The sequence below is a fragment of the Rattus norvegicus genome, chromosome 4 (assembly GCF_021556685.1).
Source record: "Rattus norvegicus strain SHRSP/BbbUtx chromosome 4, alternate assembly SHRSP_T2T, whole genome shotgun sequence".
NCBI lineage: Eukaryota > Metazoa > Chordata > Mammalia > Rodentia > Muridae > Rattus > Rattus norvegicus.
Window position 1 is genome coordinate 70,798,617 of NC_141537.1, and position 19,492 is coordinate 70,818,108.

Here is a 19,492-nt window from a genome sequence, read left to right on the forward strand (position 1 = left end):
AATAAGTAAATATATGTGGAAGGAAGAACCAGTGCAAACGAAAATTTAGTAAAAGGCATTTGAGAGAGACAACAAAATGCATGTGGGGCTGGAAAGGGCTTAGAGAGGTAAAAACCAAAAGATGCCCCAACATATAACAAAGACACGTGCTCCACTATGTTCATAGCAGCCTTATTTACAATAGCCAGAAGCTGGAAAGAACACAGATGCCCTTCAACAGAGGAATGGATACAGAAAATGTGGTACATCTACACAATGGAATATTACTCAGCTATCAAAAACAATGACTTTATGAAATTCATAGGCAAATGGAGGGAACTAGAAAATATCATCCTGAGTGGGGTAACCCAATCACAGGAAAACACACATGGTATGCATTCATTGATAAGTGGCTATTAGCCCAAATGCTTGAATTACCCTAGATGCACAGAACACATGAAACTCAAGACGGATGATCAAAACGCGAATGCTTTACTCCTTCTTTAAAAGGGGAACAAGAATACCCTTGGGAGGAAATAGGGAGGCAAAATTTAGACCAGAGGCAGAAAGAACACCCATTCAGAGCCTGCCCCACATGTGGCCCATACATATACAGCCACAAAGTAGATAAGATGGGTGAAGCAAAGAAGTGCAGGCTGACAGGAACCGGATGTAGATCTCTCCTGAGAGACACAGCCAGAACACAGCAAATACATAGGCGAATGCCAGAGAAAGGACTGAAAGAGCTTTAAGGGGCTTGAGACCCCATATGAACAACCATGCCAACCAACCAGAGCTTCCAGGGACTAAGCCACTACCCAAAGACTATACACAGACTGACCCTGGGCTCCAACCACATAGGTAGCATTGAATAGCCAAGTAAGAGCACCAGTGGAAGGGGAAGCCCTTGGTCCTGCCAAGACAGAACCCCCAGTGAACATGATTGTTGCGGGGAGGGTGGTAATGGGGTGAGGAGGGGAGGGGAACACCCATAGAGAAGGGGTGGGGGAGGGACTAAGGGGATGTTGGCCTGGAAACCGGGAAAGGGAATAACATTCGAAATGTAAATAAGAAATACCCAAGTTAATAAAGATGAAAAAAAGAAAAAGAAAAAAGAAAGAAAGAGGTAAAATCAACCAAGGGGAAGAGGCTGAAGGGTAGCACAAAGGGAGTATGGAAATGAGATGGGTTCAGGACAGTGCTGGTGGTCAGATGGGACTGGCTTCTGGGTCACACTGTCCTACACTCCCACCAGAGATACCCTGCATATACCCTGGGAGAGCTAAAGGCATTGAAGGCTAAGGCTACAGCCATTTATAAACAAAGGTAATAATCCACTGAAGGTAGTCAAAATAAAATCTCAGAGATGCAAACCAGAGAGGGCTGATCTGAGTAAGACAGCCCCTCCTCTCAGAACTGGTGCAGATGCCTGGAGCCAGTGGCTTGCTGTCTAGTGTGCTTCTCCTTCCGCCACACTAAGAAGCTCATTTTGAACATCTCAAGAATCTTCCTCCCACTCTAGTCCTTATATTTAGCCAGGTGGAGCCCCCTGCAAAGAAGCTCTCCTTGTTTCTCTTCTAACTGATGCTCGGAGTTGAAGAAAAACCCTGCACGCTATGAGCAAGCAGGTTCTCTGCTTGGTAGCTCTTTGTCTCCTTACAGTAGGTGAGTCTGGTCTCTCTGGTTTCCTGTCCCAAAGTGCACATCTTAACCCCTATTCCCTGGGTAGCAGTGTCAAGCTCCCCCCTGCCTATTTCCAGACTCTCTTTCTCTTTTCCAGGAACCACACATGGTGGTGCCATTACTCAGACACCCAAATTCCTGATTGGTCATGAAGGGCAAGAGCTGACCTTGAAATGTAAACAGAATTTCAATCATGATTCAATGTTCTGGTACCGACAAGATCCAGGGAAAGGACTGAGACTGATCTACTACTCAATAACTGAAAGCGATCTTCAAAAAGGCGACCTATCTGAAGGCTACGATGCCTCTCGAAAGGAGAAGGCATCTTTTTCTCTCACTGTGAAATCTGCCCAGAAGAGGCAGATGGCTGTTTATCTCTGTGCCAGCAGCATAGCACAGTGGAGAACAGCTACCCCCTGTTCATGCATAAATGTGCCCAAGTCCTGCTTCTCCCACCAGGTGGCTCTTAGGTCCTCCCCTAACCACTGTCCTCTCACTCAGCCAGGACCTAAAGCAAAGTAGCTACTGCCTTCTGTACATTTTATGGAATGGGGTAAAATCCATTCATTAAATTAGCTTTTTAAAATTGCATACATATTCATAATACACAAATATATATCTATTAAATATACATGAGAGAAGGAGTCAGAAAGAGAAAAGAGAAGACAGGGGTTGATTGTTTTTTTTTTACATACAGCTTTAAATTGTTTACTGAACACTAGAAAGAAAAATTTAAACCTTCTCTTAAAAACCAATACAATTCCAGAGGAGGGAGAGGGGAAAGTGGAGAGACAAGAGACACAGACACAGACACAGACAGAGACACAGACAGACACAGACACAGACACAGACACAGACACAGACACAGACACACACACACACACACACACAGAGAGAGAGAGAGAGAGAGAGAGAGAGAGAGAGAGAGAGAGAGAGAGAGAGAGAGAGAGAGAGAGAGAGAAACTGAGTCATATTCTTATATGTGTGCTTTACTAAAGTAATTAGAGTGCAGGAACTCCTGCAGCCCATTTGGTCTTATAATATCTAGAAGGGATTGGGAAGAATTAAGTTCTGTGATTAAGAGAAAAAAATTGCAAACAGACAAGAGTGAAAACAGGCAGTATGATGTATGAAAGAAGTGATGAGATCAAGTCGAAAAGGACAGTGGACAGGTCCACACTGCCCCAGATGCGAGGAGGGTATTTGGAAGAACAAAATGTGTTACTGAACAACATACACACATATAAGTGGGGCCTTCATTTGGCTTCTGTGTAGGAGGAATATGTAAATCTATGTCTAGCACTTATGAAAGCGATTTGTACTGGAGAGGAATTTCTGAGTCACTGCTGAGCAGACAGGTGGTTGGCAATGACCTTGATGTAAGTGTTCTTCCTTTATGTGCTAGCATCTTCACGTTGGATTAGAAAATTAATGTCAAATTTTAGGAGTATGTTTGATTATAAATATTTATATGATCACATAGTTCTCTTTCTCAAAATATGCAACAGTCTCTGTTATGCACAGCATACAACTATGATTGCTTATTGAAATGGGCTTTTAAAAACGTTGAGTAGTAAGTAATGTCAAAGTTTCTGCTGTGTCTTTTAATCTCAGGATTAGTTAATTCAGAGATTTGTAATATAGTCACACCAGCTACCTTAATCTGGGATTTCTGGAGTATCTACGAAGAGTATACAACCTTGATCTTATACATTCTTTTTTTTAATTTTTTTATTAACTTGAGAATTTCTTATTTACATTTCGAGTATTATTCCCTTTCCCGGTTTCCGGGCCAACATCCCCCTAACCCCTCCCCCTCCCCTTCTTTATGGGTGTTCCCCTCCCAACCCTCCCCCCATTGCTGCCCTCCCCCCAACAATCACGTTCACTGGGGGTTCAGTCTTAGCAGGACCAAGGGCTTCCCCTTCCACTGGTGATCTTACTAGGATATTTATTGCTACCTATGAGGTCAGAGTCCAGGGTCAGTCCATGTATAGTCTTTGGTTAGTGGCTTAGTCCCTGGAAGCTCTGGTTGTTTGGCATTGTTGTTCATATGGGGTCTCGAGCCCCTTCAAGCTCTTCCAATCCTTCCTCTGATTCCTTCAACGGGGGTCCTGTGCTCAGTTCAGTGGTTTGCTGCTGGCATTCGCCTCTGTATTTGCTGTATTCTGGCTGTGTCTCTCAGGAGAGATCTACATCCGGCTCCTGTCGGCCTGCACTTCTTTGCTTCATCCATCTTGTCTAATTGGGTGGCTGTATATGTATGGGCCACATGTGGGGCAGGCTCTGAATGGGTGTTCCTTCTGTGTCTGTTTTAATCTTTGCCTCTCTATTCCCTGCCAAGGGTATTCTTGTTCCCCTTTTAAAGAAAGAGTGAAGCATTCACATTTTGATCATCCATCTTGAGTTTCATGTGTTCTATGCATCTAGGGTAATTCAAGCATTTGGGCTAATAGCCACTTATCAATGAGTGCATACCATATGTGTTTTTCTGTGATTGGGTTACCTCACTCAGGATGATATTTTCCAGTTCCAACCATTTGCCTATGAATTTCATAAAGGCATTGTTTTTGATAGCTGAGTAATATTCCATTGTGTAGATGTACCACATTTTCTGTATCCATTCTTCTGTTGAAGGGCATCTGGATTCTTTCCAGCTTCTGGCTATTATAAATAAGGCTGCTATGAACATAGTGGAGCACGTGTCTTTTTATATGTTGGGGCATCTTTTGGGTATATGCCCAAGAGAGGTATAGCTGGATCCTCAGGTAGTTCAATGTCCAATTTTCTGAGGAACCTCCAGACTGATTTCCAGAATGGTTGTACCAGTCTGCAATCCCACCAACAATGGAGGAGTGTTCCTCTTTCTCCACATCCTCGCCAGCATCTGCTGTCACCTGAGTTTTTGATCTTAGCCATTCTCACTGGTGTGAGGTGAAATCTCAGGGTTGTTTTGATTTGCATTTCCCTTATGACTAAAGATGTTGAACATTTCTTTAGGTGTTTCTCAGCCATTCGGCATTCCTCAGCTGTGAATTCTTTGTTTAGCTCTGAACCCCATTTTTAATAGGGTTATTTCTCTCCCTGCGGTCTAACTTCTTGAGTTCTTTGTATATTTTGGATATAAGGCCTCTATCTGTTGTAGGATTGGTAAAGATCTTTTCCCAATCTGTTGGTTGCCGTTTTGTCCTAACCACAGTGTCCTTTGCCTTACAGAAGCTTTGCAGTTTTATGAGATCCCATTTGTCGATTCTTGATCTTAGAGCATAAGCCATTGGTGTTTTGTTCAGGAAATTTTTTCCAGTGCCCATGTGTTCCAGATGCTGCCCTAGTTTTCTTCTATTACTTTGAGTGTATCTGGTTTGATGTGGAGGTCCTTGATCCACTTGGACTTAAGCTTTGTACAGAGTCATAAGCATGGATCGATCTGCATTCTTCTACATTGTACATTCTTTTTGAATTCCTTCTTCAATACTGGGTTTAGCTTTGAGTTTTCCTCTCAACTATAACTCAGGCAAGCACACAAAGACCAAAATTTCAAGTATGTGGTATGTTACTGTTTTAGGGTTTCTATTGCCATGAAGAGACAGGATGACCATGGCAACTTTATAAAGGAAAGTATTTAATTGGTGCTGGTTTAATCTGTTATAATCATGGTAGGACATATTGTAGCATGCAGGCAGACTCGGTGCTGGAGAGAGAGCTGAGAATTCTACATCTGGAACAGCAGGTAGCAGGAAGGGAAGAATGACACTGGGCCTGGCTTAAACACCTAAAACCTCAAAGCCTACCTCTAGTAGCACACTTCCTCCAACAAAGCCACACCTACTTTACCAAAGCCACACTTCCTAATAGTGTCACTCCCTCTGAGGCTATGGGGACCATTTTCATTCAAATAACCGCAGTTACCATTCCTGTTGCTCTAATGGCATGCCACCAAGGAGCCATTTAAGGAAGAGAAGTTGATTACAGCTTAGAGGAGTTTCATATGGTGCAATTCTGTTAAGGTGGAGAAGGTCTGACAGATGGAGAATATTGGTCTGTAGAAGTAGAGGTTATAGGATCACCTTTTCTTACAGCACCAAACAGCAAGTAAAGGGCTTAAGCAAGAACTACAAACCTATTGTCTTCAATGCTTGCTCAACTTAACTTCTACTAGCTTGGCTGCACTTCCAAAGGTTTCATAATCTTCCCAAGTAGAACTACCAGGAGGCTATCAAGTGTTTAAACACGAGTCTACTGTAGGGTACATTTGACATTTAAATTACAATGCAACACTTTTGGCTTTAATAGGTTAATATTTTTCTTATAATGCAAAAGAGATTAAGTGAAACTTCTGTAACTATTCTGTAACACTATTCAAAGAGCCAAAATTTAATGCCTTTAAGATTCTAGGCATTCTTTTACTCGTGCACCACTCTCAAACCAAAACAAAACAAGTGACACACATATCTGTTGTATAGTGGCATAGAAGAAAGATGCCCATTCATAAACATTTGCTGTACAGTGGTACATAATAAATATTCCCATTCACAAAAGAAGTGGAGAATAGCAATAAAAAGACAGACCAGAGCAGTAACCTGAGATACAATGGGCTTTCATAGTCTAACATAATAAAGTAGTACCTTTTACTCATAAAGGCCCTAAACTTGAAGAATGCACAAGTAGCCATCAACAATGGACTATGTAAGTGGATTGAGTTACACTTGGTACATAACAAGATTCACTTAACAATCCTACATGATTGGAAATAAGATAGGTGATATGGAAGAAAAGATTATAAGCAAATAAATGCATTCTAATGATGTCTGAACCATGATTTCCTTTGTTTATATCATTTGTTTGTCTTATAAACAATACCAAAGCTTTGGAACTCTAAAAATATTTTATATTTTGATATAGGTGGTGGCTACTTGATTGTATTGATTTGGTTGAGCTTTGTTTATCATCTAAGTTATGTGGTCTGTGATATGCATTCTATACCTCATAAGAAAGCTCTGAAGGTCATAAGACTCAGGGAATATCTTGGAAAATGGGGCAGAAAAGTTATAAGAGCCAGAGTTTGTGCAGTACCAAACAGACACAAGGTCTTCTGGACATGAGAGTACCCAGCACTCACAAACTCACATCAGCTCTGGCTGCTTAGGTGAGAGTCGTACAAGAGGATGTGAATCAACATCATAGCTTGGAATGGGGAGAGATTAGTGAGCATCGTAACTGATTGTATAGTAGCTTCACCATGTTTTAGTAATTGACTTCATATCATATATATTTGGTCAGTGCAAATTAAATTTGATGGATTATTAAGAGATTAAAGAAAAGAGGACACAAAATTGAAAGGGGTGAGGAGTAGAAGTAGATCTGAGGTAGACATGGAAGAGTTAAGGGAAGTAGTAAGGGGTGGCTATTAACTAAATATATCATGTAAATTTATGAGCTTCTCATTCTCAAAGAATTCATACACATGTGATTTTTAGGAGGAGAACTTTGATATGGATGTGACTGCTGAAAAGAAACTTTGGTCAGTCGCATGCTTAAAGACTAGATGTCACAATTATTTGAACATTTGTCATTACTTTGCAAACTTCTATTATTCCTATTTTCTTTAAATATAATGTTTATTTAATAATTTGTTATATTTACCTTCACTGTCTTTATTATTTTTAAGTAAAATCTATTTTCATGTATCTAAAATGTAAAAATTATATATCTTAATGGGATTCTGTGTGGTGTTTCAACACACACACACATAAAATAGTGATAATTTAATAAGATTTAACATACATAGATCCTCAAATACTCAAACATTCATCATTGCTTATGGTGAAAACATTCAAAATATTCTTACAGCTTTTAAAAATATTTTCCATATGGACAGTAGGACACCAAGAACTTCTCACTTCAATCTAACTAAAATCTTTTTTCCTCAGCCTGTTGTAAGTGGGATCCTTTACTACGGTTCTGTGTGGTGAACCATTTAATTCTACATATGACTAAGGTCACAAAGTATTTACCTTTTGTGTATTTGGTTTATCTCACACAGTAAAACTACCCCTGTTTCCACTGCACTGTTGCAGTAACATAATACCATCTTATGGATTAATAACATTGCATTTGAATACTTATTTCCATATAATTTAGACTGCTTCCCTTCAGAGGCTCTTGTTAATGATACCACAGTAAATGTGCATAAGTACAGCTGTCACTGACATACTTATCTCATTGCCTTTGGAGGATTGCTGGGCCATATGCAATTCTATTTTTAAGTTTGGAGGAAATTCCATACTCTTTGGAATGACTCTATCAACTTATGTCCCACATAATAGAGTGCAACAAGGTTTGTTCTTCTACACATCTATCTCATAAATAGTTTTTAATTTATTTTTCTTGAATATTGTATGTAATTACATTTTAAATGTTATCCCTTTCCTCCCTCTCCCATGCCCTCTCCCCCTGCTTCTATGAGGATGCTCCCACTCCCTCCTCAACGCCCTGGCATTCCCCTTGGGAATGAGCCTTCACAGGGCCAAGGGCTTTCCCTCCTATTAATGCTGGACAGTGCCATCCAATGCTACATGTGTGATGGCTGGAGTGATGGGTCCCTCCATGTGTACTCATTGGTTGGTGGCTTAGCCCCTGGGAGTGCTGATGGGGTCTGGTTGGTTGATACTGTTCTTCCTATGGGGTTGCAAAGCCCTTCAGGTCCTTCAGTCTTTTCTCTAACTCCTCCATTAGGGTCCCCTTGTTCAGTCCAATGGTTAGCTGTGGTCATCCTCATCTGTATCAGTAGGTCTCTGGCAGAGACTCTCAGGAGACACACATATCTATCTTTTGTCAGCAAGTACTTCTTGGCATCAGCAATAGTGGCTGGCTTTGGTGGCTTCATATAGGATGGATCCCCAGGTAGGGCAGTCTCTGGATGACCTTTTCTTCAGTTCATGCTCCACTCTTTGTGCCTGTATTTGCTCCTGTGAATATTTTGTTCTCCCTTCTAAGAAGGAATGAAGCATCCACATTTTGGTCTTCCTTCTTCTTGAGCTTCATATGATCTATGAATTTTTTTTTCTTAGCTATTCCAAGTTTTTGGCTAATAGACACTTATCAGTGAGTTCATGCCATGTGTGTTCTTTTGTGACTGGGTTACCTCACTCAGGATGATATTTTCCAATTCCATCCATTTGCCTAAGAATTTCATATGTATCCATTCCTCTGTTGAAGGACATCTGGGTTCTTTCCAGCTTCTGGTTGTTATAAATAAGGCTGTTATGAACATAGTGGAGGACCCAGCTATACCACTCCTGAGCATACACCCAAAAGGTGCTCCAACATATATCATAAATGTTTTTAAAAATTATTTTGCCTGTATCTTATGTCTATGCACCATGTGTATGCAGTGCTTATGGAGGCCAGAAGATGGTGTGGAATCCCCTGGATTGGGAAGTGCAGAGAGCTGAGAAGTTCCCTATTAGCGCCAAGATTCAAGAGGGTTTTGTGGAGGCATAGCCAGTGCGTCCAACCACCAAGCCATCTCAACAGCACTTTATGCACAGCTTTTGATCATAACAATTCTTATTAGAATAAGGTAGCACCTTGTGGGTGTTCTCATCTGTATTTTTTTTGATTAGTGTGTTCTTAGAAATATTCTCTTTAGGAGAATATTTCATAAGCATTACGTAGTGTCATTTTAGTCTCACGTTTTATTCAACTAGAGTGTTCAAACTATTGCATTTTAATTCATTAGAATGCTATCATACATAATGGCTAATATACTGGGGTTTATTTTCAATTTTTACATATCTATTTTTGCATGTTTTCCTTTTCCCTTATTTTCTGACTTCTTTTAAGTACGTTTATCTTATTTTATTTTCCCTTCTAAAAATTACATTTCTGTTCTATTTTTTGATAGTTAACCATAAAAATTTTTATCACAGTAACAAAGCCTGAAATTAATCTTATTTTTATGTTTCTCCTGGAGTATATAGAAACTTTACAATAGCACTTTTATTCCCCTCTTAGTTCTTAATACACTGGATGATCAGAATTTTAGGTCTGTTTGACTTTAATGGTTAGAAGTATTATCTTTTTGATAGTGTTTAGAATCACTTTCCTGGATAAATGCACTGTAGTCAGTATTTCCGCTTTAGAGATTTTCTGTATAAACCAACTCAGGGCAGAAAGTTCACCGTGCTTTGCCTCTTCCCTTTTAAACATAGTGCTGTGCTGCTTGCCTTTAATACTGATGGCAAACATATTTTGAGCAAAGATGTAGTGTCTCATCAGGGAGTATCAGACCATATTACCAAGGAGATTTTTGTTATTTATTCTTCAATCCAGTGATTCCTGGACTTTAACTCTGACTCTTTATCACTGATTCTCACAAGTATTAAGATATTAAATCTCTCAAATAACAAAAAAATAGACAAAGACAATAACACGGAGATATTCTAAGAAAAATAAGGAATTACAGCATACTTTGATTATTGACAAAATACATGGTTTGGCCCATGGCTAATTCAGAATTGTACAGCAGCATTAGTGAAAACACAAATATTAACCCAGTCTTAAATAATATCTAACCAGAAGAGGAAAAACTGCCAGTATTTGGGAAAAGATAATTGATTATATAAATCAGGTCTGATACAAGTGGAGGTAAAATTAGATTAAAACAGAAACAAAACACAAAAGCAAACAATGAGTTAAAATCCTTCTGAGTGTGGTGAAGGTGGATGGATATGCGAGGTTGCTGGCTATGAGTTTCGACTGCCCCATAGTTCTCAGAAAAGCATCTGGATGTGGGTTGCAGGTCCCTATAGATAAGTGTGAGTGGTGGTTAGTATGGAGAGCTGTATATTGAATAGAGAAAACCCTGATCAATTTGGAATTCACTGATAAATTTTAACTCTATCATTGCTGGGTATTGAACTTGACCAATGTTTTACATCTGAGTTACAATCACAGCCTAGCACTTTGGACCTTGTTTGTCATGGCTTCAGACTGAATAGTGACATTCAGTAAAATGATGGCAAACATTTTTACTTAAAATCTGCCTCCCCCAACCCTGTAAACAACTCCGGCTAAGAACTGAATCAAGAGAGAACTTCCCAGAAACCTATTTCCTGCTTTTGATAGCAATTTTTATTCCAAAGAAAGAGGAAGATATTCTTCTTCTGAATCTGAAGGCTTTCAGCCACTTCTACCCAAAAGGCAACTTAAACAGGCTGTCCTTGTCTGTTGTAGAAAATGAGTTGTTTCCATGTAATAGCCCCATACTGATGAGACCCAGAGTAGACAGGAAAAGGAGTATAGTCACAGTAAGAGAAACCACTCTTCAACAGCCACATTATTGCAAATGTGGGACTAATTATGTTTATAATAATAAAATCTATTTCCATAAACACAAACAAATATCTGACAGGTCAGTTCTTAACTATTCCTTCCTAGTGTACTTCAGCCCCAGGAAAGCAGATGTTCAAATATAATGAAAGCTCAGCCTGGAGATTGATATGCAGGCGAAAGCAGAGTGCTTTAGGAAAGACAACCTAACAGAAAACCCTCCAGCACATGGCCATTTCCCTGTGTTTTTAATACTTATCCATCCCCCACTTCCAATATTCACCCAGCACATACAAAACAAAATTTCTTAAGTACCATAAACCACTGATTGGCCAGCAATTAGTATGACTTCCATTATAGTAAAATATTTATAAATAAATTATCAATACCCTGTTTACATGAAAACATAGATCATAAATAAATATTGTGACAATTATGTCCCTCAGTATTAAGAGAATATTACATTATATTTTCCTGCTATAATGGTGATGTATTTAGAAAATAGAAAAGTGTCCTCATTAACATTGTGAAGAAATCCTGAACTTCCAGCGGAGGCACTGGCGTGGGCATTGTAGGAACACATGAACATGACAATGTCAACCTGCAGTCCTAGTGATTAACCATGATCCATGAAAGACTTGGTGTGAGTATTTTGAGGATATGCTAATAGAAACAAAGGACTGACTAATGCTTTTACTACTTAAGCACACGGCATTTCCATTTAAGAAACACACTTAATCATTTCAGTGGTGTAGACAGTGTGTTTTCTGCATTTAGAAGTGGCTTCTTGAGGCATGTATGCTTCTTTAATCATCAGGAGGATTGATGTATTCTGTTATCACTGGCAAGGATTACCACCAGGGGCAGACTAGAGCATTCTCAGGATTAACTTGTCAAGCATCCTTTTTCTTAGAGCTGGGGAAAGGACTTGGTCAGGCCTCTCTTAAGAGAAGGTGGTGTGAAGTCAACATTGAAGATGTTGCTGCTTCTGCTACTTCTGGGGCCTGGTATGAGCCATGTTATACCTTGAAGCTTGTTGAGAGAGAGAGAGAGAGAGAGAGAGAGAGAGAGAGAGAGAGAGAGAGAGAGAGAGAGAGAGAGAGGGAGAGAGAGTCTGTGTGTCTGTGTACGTGTATGTGTTAAACTGAGTGAAATAGTGAAGATTCTCTGTGGACGATTTGTGCTGATCAGATAAGAAGACACATCTGGTACACTTAAGGTGTAATAAATGATACCATCTACAGAAAGTAGAGGACTGTGATTATGGAGCTTCTCAGAAGATGATTGCATAAGAACAATGAAGATTTTCCAGGAGTTTAAAGAAAAATGGAGTAAACCCAAATTTTCTGGGATTATCTTTGATTCAGGCTTAATCTGCTTCCAGGGTTCTGAAGTCTTTAACTTCTGTTTTGTCAGGCTATGGGCTTGGAGCTCTCGTCCACCAATCTCCCAGAAGGACCATCTGTAAGAGTAGAACTTCCCTGAGAATGGAGTGTCACACTGAGGGTGTTCAGGCCACTTCTGTAGCCTGGTATCGTCAATTGCCTCAAGAGACCTTTGACCTGATAGCACTTTCTACTGTGAACTCTGCAATCAAATATGAAAAAAATTTTACCAAAGAGAAGTTTTCCATCAGTCATCCAAATTTATCCTTTTCATCTATGACAATTTTAAATGCACATCCTGATGACGGAGGCTTATATTTCTGTGGTGCTAGGGACACAGCGCTGGGCAGGAACAAGACACTTCAGCAAGAACCTTTGCAACAGATTTCCTTCCTCAGCACACAGAAACTGTAATAGGTGTAAGGGAATAAAAACCACAGCTCCTCTGGTTAAGACATCTGGGTGTAAGTGAAAGAGGAAGTGAAAGAGAGCAAGAGAGAGGGAAGAAATGGGAGGAGCAGAGGAGGGGAGAGCCTTTGAAATGATGCCTTCCACATTCAGGAAGTGGAAAACATTCTGATAAGAAAATCAGATAATATAAGTCACAGCCAGGTCAGCAGACCAATCTGATCTAGGCCCTTCATCAAGAGGCTCTCATTCCCAAATTATTCTAGCTAGTAGTACATTGATGTATGACAAAACTTTTCCTGGGGAAATAGATAACACAAGTCTGCTCACTCCATCTAGAGAGTCCATGAGAGAATGAAGTACAGATACCACCAAGGTACAAACTGGTGAGCTAGTGAGTTTTAGTAGGTTATTTACAGGACGCTAGGTAAGGGGAGACTTACAGGAGCAGAAATTACTCAGACAGCTTCATACCAAAGCCCACCTGGGAAACCAGGAGCACACTGTACAGCCTGCAGGCAGCTAGACAGGTTGGAGAGTGTCCTTTCTGAGCGATTCCACTCTCGATCTTCTAGGCAGCCTGGCTACTTTCTGCTTCTTCCAGTCTGGTCCTCTCTGTAGCTTTTCTCTTTTGAGAGTCTTCTTTGTAACTCAGCTGTTTTCCATCAGAGAGAACTCTCAGCTTTTATTGCTTACTCTGGTAGGGAAGGTGACAGAGAATCTGGTCAGTTTCAAGAACCTCTGAAGCTATTTACAATCTTTAAGGAGCATCCTGCAGGATGGAATGCTGTTATACATATTCCTCGATCTTCCCCAAATTGAGACTTAACAAAATAGAATGGAGTGCCAGCTACTTTTGTCATCGCTGTAGCCAAAGCCTGACAGAGGTAACTTAAAAGATAAAAGTCTTATTTCCACTTATGATTGCAGAATATAATCTGTCCTGTCTGTGAAGAAACGCAGACAAGAGTTTACACACGATAGTAGGATTCCGGTCTCCTGTCAGGAGGGATGGTAAATGCTAATGTCCAGATAACTGTCTCATCTTTATATCCAGTTGAATGATGTCAGTTCACGTCGTGGTGCCATTTATGTTAGAGGTAGGTTACCTTTCCTTACCAAACCTTCCAGCAAACTGCCAGGACACTCCCAGGCATATGTATCCGCAATGGTTCTCAATCCAGAAATAATGAAAATTGTCCATTCTTCCTCGTCATCTCGATATCCAAACATGTCGCATTAAACCATAACATTCCACCCTTGAATCACAAAATCTCATGTTTATCTCACAATGTAAAACCAACTTAGTCCATCTTAGGAGTTCCCTAATTCTTACCTGCTCAAACACTGACCAAAAGCCAAAGATTATCACCTGCTTTCAGATGTTAGGCAACATGAACCAAGAGAAGCCTTTCTTTGCTTAAGATGCTTTGTCACGGTTTCTGTCACAATAATAGGAGAAGAGCAACTGATATGGATGAGAACTGTTCAGTGATACATTTGTACAGATTACATTTCAAAATAGCTGATTGGAATAGAGAACAATCCATAAATAATGTAAGGCCAAAGTGCACATGGTTTAGTACTACCAAGGGTGTGTCGTGTACTGGGGGAGGTGTACTGTGGGAAAACATTACAAGTTTTTCCCCCAACCAAGGCACAAAGATTGATCGCTTAGGTATATTTGTTAGTTTCTGACTTATTAAATATGTGCCAAACTACATTCTTGTCCCTTTTGTTGTTGCTTTGTTATCTATCACTAGTCATACTGATTTGTGTCTGGATTAATTTCTCTAAGAATTCAGTGTTCAAACCAATAATGTCTGATGGCTTTTCAATTCATGTGAGCAGGAAAATTCTGCAATGAAAATGGAGCCATGTGACATTTACACAGTGACTGTGTTGTGCTCCTGCTGCTTCAGTCATTTTTGTATCATGCATATTAAGTCTAAAACTAAGAACTCAGTTGCTTCTGCTTCTATTCTTCCAGTTGCTTCTGCCTAGAGAAAAGAGCTAGTGTAGTAATTCTCAATATTACACCACACACATCACCAGTGACATGGATCATTGGATAATGTGTTTGAAATTTGGTGAGAACATGGTAACAGGGCTATTGCCTGGAGTCATTTATTTCCCTTCCACACAATGAGCTGAAGGATATTTAAGTCTATCACTATAGAGAGCCACTATGTTCAATCCTGCCATCGACTCCAACAGGCTATTGGAGACACCGTTTGTGGGGGACTGCTTGTGGGAGATATGGTAATACCGTTGCATATAATACAATTTAATTGTGTGTTCTTGAATTTCCTGAAAGAGGCTCATAGAAACTATCGTAATAATGTGTTCCATTAACGAGTGAATGTGTTTTAAATTTTTATTGATTCTTTGTGAGTTTCACATCATGAAACCCAGTCTCATTTATCACCCTATTTGATCATATCCCCCCCTTTCCCTTGTGACCTCCCAGAAAAATAAACCACGCACAAACAAACAACAGCAATAACACATTAAAAACACTGCCACAATATGTCCCTCAGTGCATCCTTTTGGTTCACCATTCTTTGCTTCCAAATGTTCGTTGCAATGAATTGTTGCTCTGGACCAAGATCTCTAGCTTCTGTGACACCATCAATATTTTTTCCTCCCCAAGACTCCTTGGATCATCCTGTTGCTGCCCTGTGTCATGCAGATTCTACAGCCCTGGATCAGCAGGACTGATGCCTTCATGTATCTCAACTCTTTGCAGATAATATAGATTTTGGGGTGGGCCTACTCAGAGCCCTGGATCTGGGCATGAATAGCCGCTAAACTTATCAGAATGCAGGGTTTCTCTTATCTCCGCTATCAGGGCAAGCTCTGCAGCACTGCTCCAGGTAGGCCATGCAATGCCACCATCTTCAGAAGGCAGGGTCAACTCTCCTGCTCTCACACCCTCCTGGCTGGCTATCCTATGCCTTCACCATCAGGCTCAGATCCATTGTGCTGCCTAGGAGAGGTGTCTACTCTCACAAGTGCTACAGTGAGTGAGGGGGCAGGGCTAGCTCTCCCCTTCTCATGACCCTAGGGATAGTTCTTGCTACTGCTGCAGGTAGCAAGGGGGAAAGGAGGAGGGCGTCACCCTGTCTCCTCACCACCCCATGCCAGATGAGTGGTGCGGCAGCTCTCCCAGGCTCCCTTCCTCTGAGCCAGCTCTCATGTCCCCCTCCTACCAGGGCAGATCTATTGTATTGCCCAGACAGTTAGTTGCAGGGCTTTCTCTTCTGAGTGTTGTACTCAGTGAGGGTCACAGTCAATCAGAGCACCAACTTTCATAACCTCAGAACCAGTTCTCCTGACAGCAGCAAGTGGCTAGGGATGAGGAGACTCCCTTGCAACCGACATCACCTAAGAGTAGACAAGGGCAGGGACAGCTCTCACTCTCAGGGCTGTTAATCTGCACTCCCACCATCAGAGTTAGCTTTGCTGTGCTGTCCAGGCAAGGTGAAGAGCCGGCTTTTCAAGTGCTGTGCTGATGAGAAGCAGAGAGAGCTTTTCCAAACTCATGACCAGAGGTGGTGAAGAGCTACACTGGTGCCATTCTATGGTAGATGAGAAGTGGGGTTAGTTTTCCCACACTATTGACCTTAGGGCTGGCTCACCCATACCCTCATCCCAAGGCAGCTCAATTTTGCTGTCTGGGAGAGGCACAGGGCTCACTTATCCTGAGTGCTGCCAGTGGTGAGGAATAGGGTCTGTCCTCCAAATCACCTCATCCAATGAGAGGCGAGGCCAGCTAAGCACACACCCTGGACATCTGGGTTGGTGACCCCTTGTAGCTGCTCCAACCAGGGAGTCCCCATATTCTCTGGTGGTAAAATGACATCAATACTGACTCCTGGGCCTGCATAACCATGGACCCAGACATGGCTTACAGAGGCCCCTCAGGCAGGGACTTCATCATGGCCCCAGGTATAAGACTACTGTCCATTCACAACAAGCTGCTTCTTTCCAAGCACACATTTCCACTCCCATCTCTCTTCATAATGTTCAAGTTGATCAACTTATCTTTCTTTCCCATTTGGAGAACACATACTTGTATGTCGTCCTGGTTCCTGCTGCAGGTTGGGTATGAGGTTCATGGGCCTCCAGATGACATCCTCCATCTATGCTGTGTGGCAAGGCAGCAAATGGGTGTCTATAGTCTGCCTGTTCCATGCAATGGAGGGCAGTTCTACGGGTGGAATATCAGTCCTCAGGTCTCTGTCTGTTTTCCTTTTCCTGCGCTGCACCACCTGATTTTGATTTGATTTGATTTTAAGGAGTCCTAGGCATAAGACAGCTTTGGCCACCAAACTGGGCATTGAGCTAGGATGAACAAAAGACTGACATGTGCTCTGCCTGTGACTGATATAAGAACACCACTACTACCAAGCTTTCTTTTTGCCCACTGCCAGGGGCTAAGCAAGAGATCATACTTTAGTTCTATGTTCTGGGTTATGTTGTATTTAAAACAAAGTTAACTTTGGAGATATACTCTAGAGTACCCTCTAGAAAACACAAATATGTATACACACATACACACACAGAGAGAGAGAGAGAGAGAGAGAGAGAGAGAGACAGACAGACAGAGACAGACAGAGAGACAGAGAGACAGAGAGACAGAGAGACAGAGAGAGAGGAAACACTGGGCTATCTTGTAATAGAGATGGGGAATTTCAAGAGCTACTATGTGCTTCAGGACCTTCGTTTCTGTCCTGATTTGCTGTCCATTGTGACCAAAACCAACTTCGGGAAGAGATGGCTTATTTGGAAGACACAGAGTCCATCTTTGAAGGAAGTCAAGAAAAGAACTCATACAGGAGTCTAAAGGCAGAGACTAAAACAGAAACCAGGAAGAAATGACGCCTACTGGCTTGCTTCATTTGTTTTCTTAAACAATTCAGGACTACTTGCCCATGAATACCACCACCTTCCAATGTCTGTATTAAAATGTCCTACACATGTGTCCACCTCCACCTCTGCTGGAGGCAATTCCTCAGTTGAGGTTTCTTCTTAGGTAACTATAATTATGTCAAGTTCACAATAACTAACCAGAGCAATTCACTGGGATAGGAGTAACATAGCCTTATTCTGAGGCTCCATTCCTTCACCACACCTTGCTGATGCAGATGAGGTTAACTGGCATTGACATCCAGTGCCACACAGAAACACTCTCTGGCACTAGTTTATGGAACTGTCACTCAATTGCTACAGCACACTGAGCTCAGGTGCCATCATTTGATTAGCTACTCACAGTTTCTAACCACAGATACCACCCCAGCATTCTATTTTGTTTGACTAATATCAATTCCAAATATCCATGAGTAGTTCACATATTTATCAGTAATGTACACTGTAGTTAAAATTATCCTGTTTTTAACAAAATGGATGTAACTAAGTTCTTACAAGTGACCCTGAGATACCTGAAGTGATTTTATTGTACATGTTATTCATGTCCAAGTGAATTGCTCTGGTTATTTTTCTTTTAAGAAAAATCATAAGGAAATTGTGTAAATACTGTTACCGGATGGTTCACATTACTATGATCCAAATATATTAAGTGGGAGTGGGGATAGATAATGTAACCTAAAAGAACTTTAAGAAAGATGTAAGAGCTTTGAAAAACTGTTCAAGAAAGAAATTGTCATAATTAATGACTAGAAGGGGAATAGTAATGAAGCTGACTCGGATGGTGATAGTATTATTCAAAATACGAGAAAATGAGGGGTTTTAAAAATGTTTAGGACATGGGCCTAAAAACTTCGGAATTGATTAGGCCCAATATACAGGAGGGTCACAATATACAGGAGGTTTGGAAATGACTATTGCAGCCAGATGAATCAGGGGATCATGGAAAGAAGATCTGGATTTACGGAGCTCAGATCCTAGGGATGTGCTGAAACCATTCCAGTGTACTCATGAAGAACCAGAAAATGGTTAGTAGGAGAGGCATATATTTGTGTTATTTAGTATAGTATAGGAAAAATGATTGTGCATAAGGTCTTTGTGTGCATACTGTCCCCTCACAAAGGGCCAATAAAATAACCAGACACAGATGAATTCGCCCTTCCGAACACTAGGGGGTGGTGTAGGATTTTCTGTAAACTATTTTGTGTGGCTTGGTTTACAGAGTTGACACAAAGCCTCACTTGGAAAGATTTGTCAGATTGCTTGGATGTTCCAGATGACATAGATAAAAAGAGTAAGTTGAGATATCTGAGAGATATCTGAGTTAGCTGAATAAAATATTAGATCTTGCAATCCTCAGAACTTTTACCAGGATGCAAAACTTGAAATTAATTGTTCTAGTGATATATGATCAATAATTGTTCAATAATTAAATAACCCATCAAGACCAACCAACCCTTTTACTAAACATTGTGCTGATTATGCAGTTAGTGGAACAAGGAGAAAGGTGACCATGAAAAAGGAGATAAAGTTTAGAGATGTAAAAAATAAAATAAAATAGCCAGAGAAACATTACACCACTAATAGCTAACCTCAATAGGTTTACTGGATACAACACAACCGTAAAGGATCTGTTTAATTTATACACACAAAATTCCTAGTGCACAATAACAAACAGTTCAAAGCGAAACATTTCATAAATATGTACAATTAGAGACAACTTAGAAATACACAGCAATTAAAAACAGAGGCAAGGAGGGGTATATGGGAAAGTA

The 19,492-nt window shown here is 40.7% G+C and overlaps 1 long non-coding RNA gene across 5 annotated transcripts in view; it reads right to left on the reverse strand.

Annotated features, from left to right (window-relative positions):
* Positions 1–19,492, reverse strand: part of LOC147994823 (uncharacterized) — a 38,060-nt gene that overhangs the window by 16,556 nt on the left and 2,012 nt on the right. For all 5 annotated transcript variants that reach the window (XR_015686506.1, XR_015686505.1, XR_015686507.1 and 2 more), the window contains exon 2: positions 13,273–13,485. This is a non-coding gene — a long non-coding RNA (uncharacterized LOC147994823). The remainder of the gene's footprint in view (positions 1–13,272; positions 13,486–19,492) is intronic.